This window comes from Protomyctophum parallelum (assembly GCF_964188405.1).
Source record: "Protomyctophum parallelum genome assembly, chromosome: 22".
NCBI lineage: Eukaryota > Metazoa > Chordata > Actinopteri > Myctophiformes > Myctophidae > Protomyctophum > Protomyctophum parallelum.
Genome location: NC_139714.1, coordinates 32388649 through 32404004, shown reverse-complemented (window position 1 = coordinate 32404004; position 15356 = coordinate 32388649).

Below are 15356 nucleotides of genomic sequence, written 5' to 3'. Positions count from 1 at the left end.
GTTTAGTTTAGTTTAGTTTAGTTTATTTGCACATGTAAAATAATAACAACAATATGGTAAAATAAAACTACAGAAAGCAAATATTTCAAATGGGAAACAAGATTCGTTACATGCATGATGTGCTGGAAGTGCCAAAAAAACCCAAAGGGGCTTATCGAGTGGCCTTCCCATATGGAAGCTACACAGTTGAGCTTAAATAACAGAAATTAAGGTATGAATAATATTGGTAAACCTAAGGATTGTAAATAATAATAATGAAAAAACAAAAAATATTCTAAAAATAAAATATCAAGGCATCAGTGTGAACAGTGACGCCTGGTGGCGGCTGACGGTACTGTCCCCATACACACATGATGGAACCAGATGGACCCTTAATTCAAATTCCAAACCGATGGATTGTTTTTATGAAACTAAATACGGATTTGGAAGAGATTCTGAAGGTTTGGGTTCCAAATATGAACCGGTATTTAATGTGTAAAAATACATGATATTTAATTTTTACATTGGAATGAATGAGCATGGCTAAGGGGGAGTGTCTAAGTGGGAGAGGGCGGGGCTTACACACCCTGAGCAATGAGCAGGCTTCAAAATCATCCAGGTAGCCACCCCCCCCCCCCCCCCCTACACACACACACACACACACACACACACACACACACACACACCTGCAGCAAAGAGACAGACAGTCAGACAGAAACACAACTCCTTATTGATTGATTGATTGAAATATTTATTAACAGTTTGTAGAATTTACAGTACATTTTAAGCACAAACTCAATACAAAGACTGTCAACTGTGAGTGGACGACCCAATTAAGCATTACACTTGTTTACAACAGGGTCCACATTGTTCAATTCATCAAAACATTTAAAGACATACAAACATTTAGAGACATACAAATAGACATTTCTATGTAGCTAAATTCATCATATGGGAAGCAAAAAAGGGAAAAGATACAATATACAGTGAGGGAAAATGGGGTGGGGGGGGTGGGGGGGATTCAGATTTTACAGAGGCCAGTTTCGAATTGCAGCCATCCGTAGGTGCCCTTTGAGAGCGGTTTTGAAGGAGTCAAGGGATTCACATGTCTTAATGACTGTTGGTAGGGCGTTCCACATTTTGGTGGCATAGGAGCGAAAAGAATTTAGTCCCTTGTTTGTGCCGAATCTGGGTTGTACATGGTTTGTTGTACTCCCTCTGGTGTTGTGGGTGTGGACTTCGTTTACACTAAGGAAGTATTTAGACAGGTACATGGGTATCTTGGTGGTGTATCGAATCTTGTGGACCAGACCCATTGCAAGATGCTGTACTCTGTCGTCGACCCTAAGCCATCCCAGCCTGTCAAAGTGGGCAGGGGTGAGGTGGGTTCGGGGGGTGAGGCCAAGTAGGAGCCTGACCAGTTTGTTTTGGGAGGTCTGGAGCCTTGTTTTAAGGGCCTTTGAGGTGCTGTGGTACCAAGAGGTGGATGCATAGTCAAAGAAACCTTGTACGAGGGCTCCTGTTAAGGTCTTCAAGGTGTTTTTGCTGACCAGTGAGGAGATCCTGTAAAGGAATCTTGTTCTTTGATTGACTTTTTTGATTACGTTGGTGGCCATCTTATCACCGTCAATGTTTTGTAGTAAAAACAGAGTGAAATAAACAGCTTATAATGTAGCTTTACACCTCATGGAAGATGAGTGCAGTCTCTCTGGGCTGTTAGGAAGAGAAGGGAATTCATCTTCATAACAAACTGCTGCTTTTTGTCACAATTTGTTGTGATTCTGCTGGTGAGTCAGCTACGTGTGTGTGTGTGTGTGTGTGTGTGTGTGTGTGTGTGTGTGTGTGTGTGTGTGTGTGTGTGCGTGTGTGCGCGTGTGTGCGTGCGTGCGCGTGTGCGTGTGCGTGCATGGTTCATTAGAGAAAGTTTTGTTTTGGCTGCCTGTTCTAGCTGCAACAGTAGATTTTTAAAAATATACAGGTTTGTTTTTAGTTAAATGTTTTAAAAATGCCTTGACTATGAATTAAGTGGAAATGTACTTCATCTTGTCCCTAACACATTAAATGCCATGAACAATAAAGAGTTTTTGGCATTATGAGTTAGACTTTAATATATTAGCGCCCCTCACTTCACACGGGTGTGATTTTTTAAATTGCAATACCTCCATTGATCCAATAATACCTCCATTGATCCAATAATACCTCCATTGATCAAATACCTCCATTGATCCACCAATACCTCCATTGATCTAGGAGCTAGTGCCCCTCAAAAACTAATCTATATTGCAAATTGTGGCTATTCCATGTCCAAAGTCCTCACAGATACCTTCCAAATAAAATGTATTATTTATCAGATATAAATCTAACATGTGAGAGTTTATAATAGACTGTAGGTCTATGTATACTATAGTATAGCTCTGGTCCTAATGAGCTATGGCCCAGAGCTATCCTAGGGTTAGCTCTGGGCCATAGCTCTAATGCCTTCCTACATCAGAGCTATGGATCAGAGCTATCCTAGGGTTAGCTCTGGTCCATAGCTCTAATGCCTTCCTTCATCAGAGCTATGGACCAGAGCTATCCTAGGGTTAGCTCTGGTCCATAGCTCTAATGCCTTCCTTCATCAGAGCTATGGACCAGAGCTATCCTAGGGTTAGCTCTGGTCCATAGCTCTAATGCCTTCCTTCATCAGAGCTATGGACCAGAGCTATCCTAGGGTTAGCTCTGGTCCATAGCTCTAATGCCTTCCTACATTAGAGCTATGGACCAGGGCTATCCTATGCTGTGTATGATGTAACCAGGAGGATGTAGTATTAGTATACGTATACTAGGCTGTGTGTGTCTGTCTGTTGTTGATAGTGAGTTGAGGATCCTTCCTTCCTTCTGTCTCAGAGCTCCTGGTGTCTCTCTCTCTCTCTCAACCTGCTCCACAGGTACACAGAGCCTACAGGGTGAAGACCCCATGGGGTCAGGTATCTGGGGCCATGGGGTGATGGATGACCCCAGACCCCCAAGACCAGCTTCTTCTCAGCCTGAGTCTGTTCTCCATGCAGTGACACACTGTGAATGCTGGAACCCCTATAGAGCACCGAAGTCTGACGTCACTTTCAGTAGAGGGCGTCAGTCCCCAGGTTCATGTATTTTTTTAGTTGCATTGTAATCCCCATAGGGGGGGTTTTAGATCGCCTCATATAACAACTGTGTTTGAAAAATAAACATGTCACCCCGGCCGCTTCACTCATATGGATATGAAGAATCAACTGACTGAGAGAAAACGCTAATGTTACTGCTACTGAATTAGTTACATTTTCGCTAGAAGCAGACTGTATCATATATGAGTGACTGACTGTTGCAAACGATACAGAGACACCTCCCTGACAATAACGCCGAGACAGCTTGTTAATTTTTGGACCACAACGCTTATAGTAGACGATATTAAGATCACCCCATGTTATTCTCCATAGAGACATTACTTCCGCGAACCAGGGGAATCGTCGGGATGAGCGAGTTACGTCAGGACTTCGGTGCTCTATTGCCTCCACTGTCTCCACTCCATGGAGGAGAGGAGAGACTCTATCTCTCTATCCTGGCATCACTTATAAGGTAGGGACTTTGTTTTGTGCTTCTTTGCTGCTGCTGCTTGTGTTGTATGTCTGCTGTGTGTTCATATAACTAGTGTTATTATATAACCCTGTATGTCTGCTGTGTGTTCATATCAGGGGGGCAGTCAGACAGATATTTTGTGAATCCACAAGGAAATCGGGATTTCCTGAAAGTTCATATGATGGCCTGTTGTGGCGCTGTCATTGGGCCCAAAAAAACCCATAGCCCCATAGAGGCCCATGTATTTGGGCCCAACTTCACCTAGACTGTATTACCTTAATAAACATGGTCATGAATACTTTCTGCTTCCAGTCACTAGTTTAAAGTCTCATTTCTAATGTCATAATATTCTTTTTGGAAAATGATGGTCCCATTTATAAAAAAAAATGACCATAAAGTCGCGCATGTTCTGAGGGGCGTGGCTACCGTTAAAGTCTATGATCGGGATTCCCCTCCCACTCGAGTCAAAATAAAAACCAACTAAGAAGAAGGGGGGAAGTCCTCGTTGTCTGGGCCAGCCAATGGGCCAGCTGGGCCCAAACGGATCTAGAAAGATGGCGACTTACAATTCAAGGACTGACAGGCTTCATTTTACGTTCATGTTAGACCCGGGGAACGCTCTGTCCATATTTTTTACAGTCTATGGTTCATATAACTAATGTTATTAAATAACCCTGTATGTCTGCTGTGTGTTCATATAACTATAGTTATTATATAACCCTGTATGTCTGCTGTGTGTTCATATAACTATAGTTATTATATAACCCTGTATGCCTGCTGTGTGTTCATATAACTATAGTTATTATATAACCCTGTATGTCTGCTGTGTGTTCATATAACTATAGTTATTATATAACCCTGTATGTCTGCTGTGTGTTCATATAACTATAGTTATTATATAACCCTGTATGCCTGCTGTGTGTTCATATAACTATAGTTATTATATAACCCTGTATGTCTGCTGTGTGTTCATATAACTATAGTTATTATATAACCCTGTATGTCTGCTGTGTGTTCATATAACTATAGTTATTATATAACCCTGTATGTCTGCTGTGTGTTCATATAACTATAGTTATTATATAACCCTGTATGCCTGCTGTGTGTTCATATAACTATAGTTATTATATAACACTGTATGTCTGCTGTGTGTTCATATAACTATAGTTATTATATAACCCTGTATGCCTGCTGTGTGTTCATATAACTATAGTTATTATATAACCCTGTATGCCTGCTGTGTGTTCATATAACTACAGTTATTATATAACCCTGTATGTCTGCTGTGTGTTCATATAACTATAGTTATTATATAACCCTGTATGTCTGCTGTGTGTTCATATAACTATAGTTATTATATAACCCTGTATGCCTGTTGTGTGTTCATATAACTATAGTTATTATATAACCCTGTATGCCTGCTGTGTGTTCATATAACTATAGTTATTATATAACCCTGTATGTCTGCTGTGTGTTCATATAACTATAGTTATTATATAACCCTGTATGTCTGCTGTGTGTTCATATAACTATAGTTATTATATAACCCTGTATGTCTGCTGTGTGTTCATATAACTATAGTTATTATAGATCTGTTCTCATGGTAGGTTCTATAGATCCGTTTTGTCCAGCTCATGGTAGGTTCTATAGATCCGTTCTCATGGTAGTGTGATTCGGGTGTCAGGATACTGAACCCAATATGCAGAGCCACAACAGGAAGGTTCAAATTCAAAAAGGTTTATTTAAATCCAAGGCAGATAGGGTAACAAACAAAATACTTGCAACTTCAAGCTGCAGGAAAAACCATAAAAAAGCAAAAACTGCAAAACTGCAAAACCTTACAAACAAATGCAGAAAAACAAAGTCCAAAAGGCAAATCTTCAGAAGGGCACGGAAACAAGGAACCAGGGACGTCAAGGGATAGCTCAGGGGAAATGGCAAATGTTCTGACAGTGAGCAGGCAGACAGACAGACAGACAGACAGACAGACAGACAGACAGACAGACAGACAGACAGACAGACAGACAGACAGACAGACAGACAGACAGACAACGGTCAACACGGTTCTATAGTTTTATTCTGGCCTTAAAGGGTTAAATTAATTGTGTGTCGCAGGGGGCGGAGCCACAACGACTGCCTCTAACGAACTACAATTAATTTAAATTAATTAAAATGACTAACTATCAAACCATATGGTGGTGCAAAAGTCTTCCAATAACCTTGGAGGAATTAATGATTGGATTATAGCGCGCACACACACGCATGCACACACACACACACGCACGCATGGACACATGCACGCATGCACACGCACACACCTCAGGGGGTGAAAGAAAGTTGAGATCTAAAGTGTGGATCATTGATTGTGTGTGTGTGTGTGTGTGTGTGTGTGTGTGTGTGTGTGTGTGTGTGTGTGTGTGTGTGTGTGTGTGTGTGTGTGTGTGTGTGTGTGTGTGTGTGTGTGTGTGTGTGTGTGTGTGTGTGTGTGTGTGTGTGTGTGTGTGTGTGTAGAAACAGTAGCAGGTGATGTTCTCTAAATTATTAATTTGTTCTCAATAATAAATAAATAAAATCATTAATAATAAATGAGCAGCTTGTCTTGATTCAGGTGTGTGTGTTCTGGTCCCCATGGCACACACACACACACACACACACACACACACACGTACTGTGATTCGTGTGTGTGTGCACGATTCAACATTTCCACTTCGTGTAGCACAGTTGAAAAGAGGGAGAGTGTGTCTGTCTGTGTGTGTGTGTGTGTGTGTGTGTGTGTGTGTGTGTGTGTGTGTGTGTGTGTGTGTGTGTGTGTGTGTGTGTGTGTGTGTGTGTGTGTGTGTGTGTGTGTGTGTGCACGTGTGTGCGTGTGCGTGTGCATGTGTGTGTGTGTGTGTGTGTTTCCATGGTGATGGCTCAGGGCTTTGTTGGACCACCCTGGATGTGGGGGGGGGGGGGGTACTCTGATGTTTTACTTCAAGTATAGCAAAATACTCAGAGATGTGTGTGTGTGTGTGTGTGTGTGTGTGTGTGTGTGTGTGTGTGTGTGTGTGTGTGTGTGTGTGTGTGTGTGTGTGTGTGCATGTGCGTGTGAGCGTGCGTGCGTGCATGCGTGTGCGTGTGTGTGTGTGCGCGTGTGTAATATTTGTTTTATTTTGACAGTATATTCTAGAGAGACTTCAAACCAAAGGTCTCTAAACACAATATGTTGCTTGTGGCCTTTAGAGGTTGAAGGTATTGGACGACCTGTGTGTGTGTGTGTGTGTGTGTGTGTGTGTGTGTGTGTGTGTGTGTGTGTGTGTGTGTGTGTGTGTGTGTGGCCTTTAGAAGCTAGAGGCAGAGTGGACGACCTCTGTGCTGCTCAAAGGTCACACACATCACTGTTGACAGAGACCCCCCCCCCATCCCCCCCCCCCCCCCCCACACACACACACACACAGGTCGTCTAAAGGCCACAAATTGGGGGGTGGCAAGGACTGTTTTTTGTGCAAAACTAATGTTTGGAATGGATTCAGCATCATGAAAACCCCCTACAGTTTACGTGTCTGTCATTCCCTGAAGAAGACCTACTGTAGTCGAAAAGTTGGATTCTTGTCAATACGAGTGTGCGGCCCTTTTTTTCTCATTTTCACCGTGTCTGTCTGTCTGTGGCATGATGAAAGTTAGATTTATTTTGTTCCTTATAGGGTTAGGTTGGGAAACACTTTTTTTTCCCCTTTTTTTTATAATTTTTATCCCACGATTTTGTAACCCATTTTTCACCCCTGTGTCAATTATCTAATGTGATCCTGGGCTCTACACACCCTCCACCAACCTAGTCCCCATATATGGGGGACAAGGGGAGAGCAACGGACTTGAACTCATGCTTCCTTCATGCCATGAGTGTCCAAGTTGCTCCTTTACACCTGACAGGGGGAGTTTCCCTGGTTGGACGTAGCGCGTGGAAGGAACACGTTATTCCAACCAGTTCCGTTCCCCTCCATCAGGCGCCCCGGCTGGCCAGGGGGAGGCAGTTTAGAGACCAGGATTATTGCATGTTTTTGTGAGGGTACCTACCCTATAGGGGACACGGGGAGAACATGTGAGGGTACCTACCCTAGGGGACACGGGGAGAACATGCAAACTCCACACAGAAAGGCCCTTTCGCCAACACCGCCTCGGGTATGGGCACTGATGACGTGGAGGAGGAAACACGCCGCCAGCACCCACAGCACCCCGAGCGGCAAACGAACCCAGGACCTTCTAGCTGTGAGGCGACAGCACTACCAACTGTGCCACCGTGCCCGGTTTAGTGTTTAGCATCAACCCATTGACTGTCACGGTGGCAGAAAGCCTGAACCCAAATGCAGAGTAGTTTGAAAAACAAAAAAGTATTTATTTAAATCCAAGGCAGCAAGGGACACAAACAGAAAGGTAGCTGTAAGCTAGCTCAGGAAACATTCCAAACTTTTCAAAAGTACAAAGAAAATCTAGGAATCACAAAAAGGCAAAAACACTAGAGTCCAAGGCAGTAAAACATAGTCCAAAAATATCAAACCTTTCAAGACAACAACAGCCAGGAAACTCGGGGGAAGAATGACGAATGTTCTGACAGTGCGAGTGTGGCATGAGTCCAGTCTTATAGTGAGCAGGTTGAATGTTCTGACAGTGCGAGTGTGGCATGAGTCCAGTCTTATAGTGAGCAGGTTGAATGTTCTGACAGTGCGAGTGTGCCATGAGTCCAGTCTTATAGTGAGCAGGTTGAATGTTCTGACAGTGCGAGTGTGGCATGAGTCCAGTCTTATAGTGAGCAGGGTGAATGTTCTGACAGTGCGAGTGTGGCATGAGTCCAGTCTTATAGTGAGCAGGTTGAATGTTCTGACAGTGTGAGTGTGGCATGAGTCCAGTCTTACAGTGAGCAGGTTGAATGTTCTGACAGTGCGAGTGTGGCATGAGTCCAGTCTTATAGTGAGCAGGTTGAATGTTCTGACAGTGTGAGTGTGGCATGAGTCCAGTCTTATAGTGAGCAGGTTGAATGTTCTGACAGTGCGAGTGTGGCATGAGTCCAGTCTTATAGTGAGCAGGTTGAATGTTCTGACAGTGCGAGTGTGGCATGAGTCCAGACTTATAGTGAGCAGGTTGAATGTTCTGACAGTGTGAGTGTGGCATGAGTCCAGTCTTATAGTGAGCAGGTTGAATGTTCTGACAGTGCGAGTGTGGCATGAGTCCAGTCTTATAGTGAGCAGGTTGAATGTTCTGACAGTGCGAGTGTGGCATGAGTCCAGTCTTACAGTGAGCAGGTTGAATGTTCTGACAGTGTGAGTGTGGCATGAGTCCAGTCTTATAGTGAGCAGGTTGAATGTTCTGACAGTGCGAGTGTGGCATGAGTCCAGTCTTATAGTGAGCAGGTTGAATGTTCTGACAGTGCGAGTGTGGCATGAGTCCAGTCTTATAGTGAGCAGGTTGAATGTTCTGACAGTGCGAGTGTGGCATGAGTCCAGTCTTATAGTGAGCAGGTTGAATGTTCTGACAGTGCGAGTGTGGCATGAGTCCAGTCTTACAGTGAGCAGGTTGAATGTTCTGACAGTGTGAGTGTGGCATGAGTCCAGTCTTATAGTGAGCAGGTTGAATGTTCTGACAGTGCGAGTGTGGCATGAGTCCAGTCTTATAGTGAGCAGGTTGAATGTTCTGACAGTGCGAGTGTGGCATGAGTCCAGTCTTATAGTGAGCAGGTTGAATGTTCTGACAGTGCGAGTGTGACATGAGTCCAGTCTTATAGTGAGCAGGTTGAATGTTCTGACAGTGCGAGTGTGGCATGAGTCCAGTCTTATAGTGAGCAGGTTGAATGTTCTGACAATGCGAGTGTGGCATGAGTCCAGTCTTATAGTGAGCAGGTTGAATGTTCTGACAGTGTGAGTGTGACATGAGTCCAGTATTATAGTGAGCAGGTTGAATGTTCTGACAGTGCGAGTGTGGCATGAGTCCAGTCTTATAGTGAGCAGGTTGAATGTTCTGACAGTGTGAGTGTGACATGAGTCCAGTCTTATAGTGAGCAGGTTGAATGTTCTGACAGTGTGAGTGTGGCATGAGTCCAGTCTTATAGTGAGCAGGTTGAATGTTCTGACAGTGCGAGTGTGGCATGAGTCCAGTCTTATAGTGAGCAGGTTGAATGTTCTGACAGTGTGAGTGTGGCATGAGTCCAGACTTATAGTGAGCAGGTTGAATGTTCTGACAGTGTGAGTGTGGCATGAGTCCAGTCTTATAGTGAGCAGGTTGAATGTTCTGACAGTGTGAGTGTGGCATGAGTCCAGACTTATAGTGAGCAGGTTGAATGTTCTGACAGTGTGAGTGTGGCATGAGTCCAGTCTTATAGTGAGCAGGTTGAATGTTCTGACAGTGCGAGTGTGGCATGAGTCCAGTCTTATAGTGAGCAGGTTGAATGTTCTGACAGTGTGAGTGTGGCATGAGTCCAGTCTTATAGTGAGCAGGTTGATCGTGGAAGTGTTCACAGGTTTGTATTGTGGGCGTGGCTGGGCTGGGGATGGAGTGGGAACAGGTGTGTGACAATAGAGCACCGAAGTCCTGACGTAACTCGCTCATCCCTTCGATTCCCCTGGTTCGCGGAAGTGATTTCTCTATGGAGAATAACATGGGGTGATCTTAATATTGTCTACTATAAGCGTTGTGGTCCAAAAATAAACAAGCTGTCTCGGCGTTATTGTCGGGGAGGTGTCTCTGTATCGTTTGCAACAGTCAGTCACTCATATATGATACAGTCTGCTTCTAGCGAAAATCTAACTAATTCAGCAGCAGTAACATTAGAGTTTTCTCTCAGTCAGTTGATTCTTCATATCCATATGAGTGAAGCGGCCGGGGTGACATGTTTATTTTTCAAACACAGTTGTTATATGAGGCGATCTAAAATCGCCTCAATGGGGATTACAATGCAACTAAAAAAATACATGAACCTGGGGACTGACGCCCTCTACTGAAAGTGACGTCAGACTTCGGTGCTTTATGACTGAGGGTAGGAATGGAGAGTGGGAGTGGCTGACCGCTGGGATGGTCTGCAGACCCTCTGCTTGGATCCATCCAGTACCGAGAGACAGCGGGTCCAGGAAACCGGCAGCATTGATCCATGTGTCGCTTTATTCTGGACCCAATACACGGCATTGATCCATATTCTGTTTATACATTTAGGACTTGTTTGGATTCAAGAGCGTGCGTGTGTGTGTGTGTGTGTGTGTGTGTGTGTGTGTGTGTGTGTGTGTGTGTGTGTTTGTGTGTGTTTGTGCGTGTGCACGCTCTGTGACAGTGGGACAGGATGGCTGTCGCTTTGACAGGATCCCTTACTGTCTCTCTATCACAGTCCAGACTGACGGTGATTCAATTTCTCATCCTATCAATACCGTCCCAATGCCTGTCGCCCTCCCTCCCTCCCTGCCTGTCTGTCCTGCCCAACCGTGCGTGCGCGTGTGTGACTGTGTGTGTGTTTGCGTGCATGCTTGTGTTTCTGCAGACTCCATCGAGCACACACACAGTTTTCACTTCCTAACATAGATAGATAGATAATGGATGGATGGATGGATGTATGGAAAACAAGTAGTTTTTTGGGTGACCAGAGTTTTGAGTGTGTGTGCGTGTGTCTGCGTGCGTGTGCGTGGGTGTGTGCGTGCGTGTGCGTGTGTGTGCGTGTGCGTGTGTGCGTGTGCGTGTGCACGTGCGTGTGCGTGTGTGTGTGTGTGTGTGTGTGTATGCGTGCGTATGTGTGTGTGGCTGTTTATTGCGTACTTTAATTGCCAGAGCATAACAATTAATTTCAACAGCTTTGTGTGAGGAGCTTTTAACCCCCCCCCCCCCCCCCCCCCCCACCCCTCCCGCCTCCTACGCTAATTATGCCATTACACTGACCACCCGCGCAGCTCTCCTATTGGTCATCACATAATTGCTGCGTTGCCTTAAAAAAAAGAGCACTTCAGTTTTTATTTGTATCTTTTTTTATTTCGAGAACTTTTTATACCAATAAAATTAAATAACACATTCGACAAGTGAAATAAAGACTTGTGTGCATCATCACGGGCAGCGCTGGATTAGCGGTAGAGTGGCCGGATGGGAACCGTGATGGTTCCCGGTTCGATCCCTGACGGCTCCCCCAGAGTCAGTGTGGAAGTGTCCCTGCGCCCCTGATTGCTCCTGATGTGCAGGTTGGTGCCTTGCATGGTTTCCTCCACCATTGATGTATGAATGTGTGTGAATGGGTGAATGTAATGCGCAATGTAAAGGTGTGTGTGTTTGTGTGTGTGTGTGTGTGTGTGTGTGTGTGTGTGTGTGTGTGTGTGTGTGTGTGTGTGTGTGTGTGTGTGTGTGTGTGTGTGAATGGGTGAATGTAATGCGCAATGTAAAGGTGTGTGTGTGTGTGTGTGTGTGTGTGTGTGTGTGTGTGTGTGTGTGTGTGTGTGTGTGTGTGTGTGTGTGTGTGTGTGTGTGTGTGTGTGTGTGCACATGCGTGCATGCGTGTGTGGTGTGTGTGAATGGGTGAATGTAATACGCAATGTAAAGGTGTGTGTGTGTGTGTGTGTGAGAATGGGTGAATGTAATACGCAATGTAAAGGTGTGTGTGTGTGTGTGTGTGTGTGTGTGTGTGTGTGTGTGTGTGTGTGTGTGAATGGGTGAATGTAATACGCAATGTAAAGGTGTGTGTGTGTGTGTGTGTGTGTGTGTGTGTGTGTGTGTGTGTGTGTGTGTGTGTGTGTGAGTGTGTGTGTGAATGGGTGAATGTAATACGCAATGTAAAGGTGTGTGTGTGTGTGTGTGTGTGTGTGTGTGTGTGTGTGTGTGTGTGTGTGTGTGTGTGTGTGTGTGTGTGTGTGAATGGGTGAATGTAATGCACAATCTATGTAAAGCGTAATGCACAATCTATGTAAAGCGTCTTGGATAAAGGCAAATGTATAGGCTACCATTTACCATCACTGGCATGACATATCATCTCCCCTAGGGGGCAGTGTTTCTCCCCCTAATGACATATCGTCTCCCCTAGGGGGCAGTGTTTCTCCCCCTAATGACATATCGTCTCCCCTAGGGGGCAGTGTTTCTCCCCCTAATGACATATCGTCTCCCCTAGGGGGCAGTGTTTCTCCCCCTAATGACATATCGTCTCCCCTAGAGGGTGCTGTTTCCCACCGCATACTGATGACTTTCAGGAGAAAGGGCATAAAAAAATAAATAAACTCATCATAATAAATCATTTGGAACACATCGACATTTAAAACAACATCACAATCATTTGCATTTTCCCTTTAAGCTGCCTGGCAGAAACTTGTATCTCCATTTTTAGACTTTTAGACCTGAGGACGATTCTACAAATGTCTTCTAAATCCTGACAGTTTTCTTGAAAAACCTCATGTTTATTATGTCAGTGGTTCTCAAACGTTTTCATGACCCCCAAAAATATATATTTTTATCTTTGCTTGGGACCTCCAGTCCCCAGAAGCAAAGATTTGAGTTAAACATGTTCGCTCTGAAAATAATATATATTCAAAGATTTGCGCAACATTTTCACAGTTTAAAAAAAATAGCAGACAATTACAATTTACAATTTAGGCATTTAGCAGACGCTCTTAATCCAGAGCGATTTACATTAAGCAAGAACAAAAAAGCATGGGAATACATCACATAAAAACATTCATCATGAAACATGCGTAAGCTAAGAAAGTAACAGTGGAATATCTATATAATGAAACTATACATATAAACTATACATCTATACTACTATGCTATACATATGTACTATGACATGCTATGACTATATACAATGCAATTCTAGTGCTGTCTACATAACATGCTATATAAGTCTGTATCAAATGCTATCTAAGTCTACAGAAATGCTTTCTAAGGGGGTGGGGTAAGTGCTATGGGCCATGATGGAGTCTGAAAAGGTGGGTTTTCAGACTACCTTTGCAGACCTATAAAAGCTCGTAGCGCGGCACTCGGTGCTAAAGTGTGACATAATTTTAAAACACCAAAAGGGGTTCCCGCCCACAAGTATTATGTTTTATTTTTTTTAGGTATAAAATCTACATCCAGATCTTCAAGCTCACACGTCCTCCAGCTTGCAGATCTGCTATTTGTAGGTGATGAAAACATATAGAAGGTTTTCACCCGACGACCTGATTTGCATAACGACTTCAGTTGCATAATGAATTATAATGACTTCCAAACCGCCCGAAGGAAGATGCTAACGATGCTAACGCTAATTAGAGCGTCGTCACTCACTGTCGCCGTGGAAACGCTTCCTTTGATTTGTTTATTGAAACGTTTTGACACATTCACTCCCCCTGCAGGTTAATGCAGGTATTACGCAATTATTTATTGACTCACATTAGTGAGTATAGTTTACTGAGACGCTACACTGTCTCTCTGCATTCTATGATCCTATAGTTTACTGTCTCTCTGCATTCTATGATCCTATAGTTTACTGTCTCTCTGCATTCTATGATCCTATAGTTTACTGTCTCTCTGCATTCTATGATCCTATAGTTTACTGTCTCTCTGCATTCTATGATCCTATAGTTTACTGTCTCTCTGAATTCTATGATCCTATAGTTTACTGAGACGCTACACTGTCGCTCTGCATTCTATGATCCTATAGTTTACTGAGACGCTACACTGTCTCTCTGCATTCTATGATCCTATAGTTTACTGAGACGCTACACTGTCTCTCTGCATTCTATGATCCTATAGTTTACTGAGACGCTACACTGTCTCTGCATTCTATGATCCTATAGTTTACTGAGACGCTACACTGTCTCTCTGCATTCTATGATCCTATAGTTTACTGAGACGCTACACTGTCTCTCTGCATTCTATGATCCTATAGTTTACTGTCTCTCTGCATTCTATGATCCTATAGTTTACTGTCTCTCTGCATTCTATGATCCTATAGTTTACTGTCTCTCTGCATTCTATGATCCTATAGTTTACTGTCTCTGCATTCTATGATCCTATAGTTTACTGTCTCTCTGCATTCTATGATCCTATAGTTTACTGTCTCTCTGCATTCTATGATCCTATAGTTTACTGTCTCTCTGCATTCTATGATCCTATAGTTTACTGTCTCTCTGCATTCTATGATCCTATAGTTTACTGTCTCTGCATTCTATGATCCTATAGTTTACTGTCTCTCTGCATTCTATGATCCTATAGTTTACTGAGACGCTACACTGTCTCTGCATTCTATGATCCTATAGTTTACTGTCTCTCTGCATTCTATGATCCTATAGTTTACTGTCTCTCTGCATTCTATGATCCTATAGTTTACTGTCTCTCTGCATTCTATGATCCTATAGTTTACTGAGACGCTACACTGTCTCTCTGCATTCTATGACCCTATAGTTTACTGAGACGCTACACTGTCTCTCTGCATTCTATGATCCTATAGTTTACTGTCTCTCTGCATTCTATGATCCTATAGTTTACTGTCTCTCTGCATTCTATGATCCTATAGTTTACTGAGACACTACACTGTCTCTCTGCATTCTATGATCCTATAGTTTACTGAGACGCTACACTGTCTCTCTGCATTCTATGATCCTATAGTTTACTGTCTCTCTGCATTCTATGATCCTATAGTTTACTGTCTCTCTGCATTCTATGATCCTATAGTTTACTGAGACGCTACACTGTCTCTCTGCATTCTATGATCCTATAGTTTACTGTCTCTCTGCATTGTAAAGTCAGTCCAAAGCTGACCTTCTCAAACTGCAGTCGATTCCTATCGTATCTTGAATCCGTCTGCTGGCCTGTGG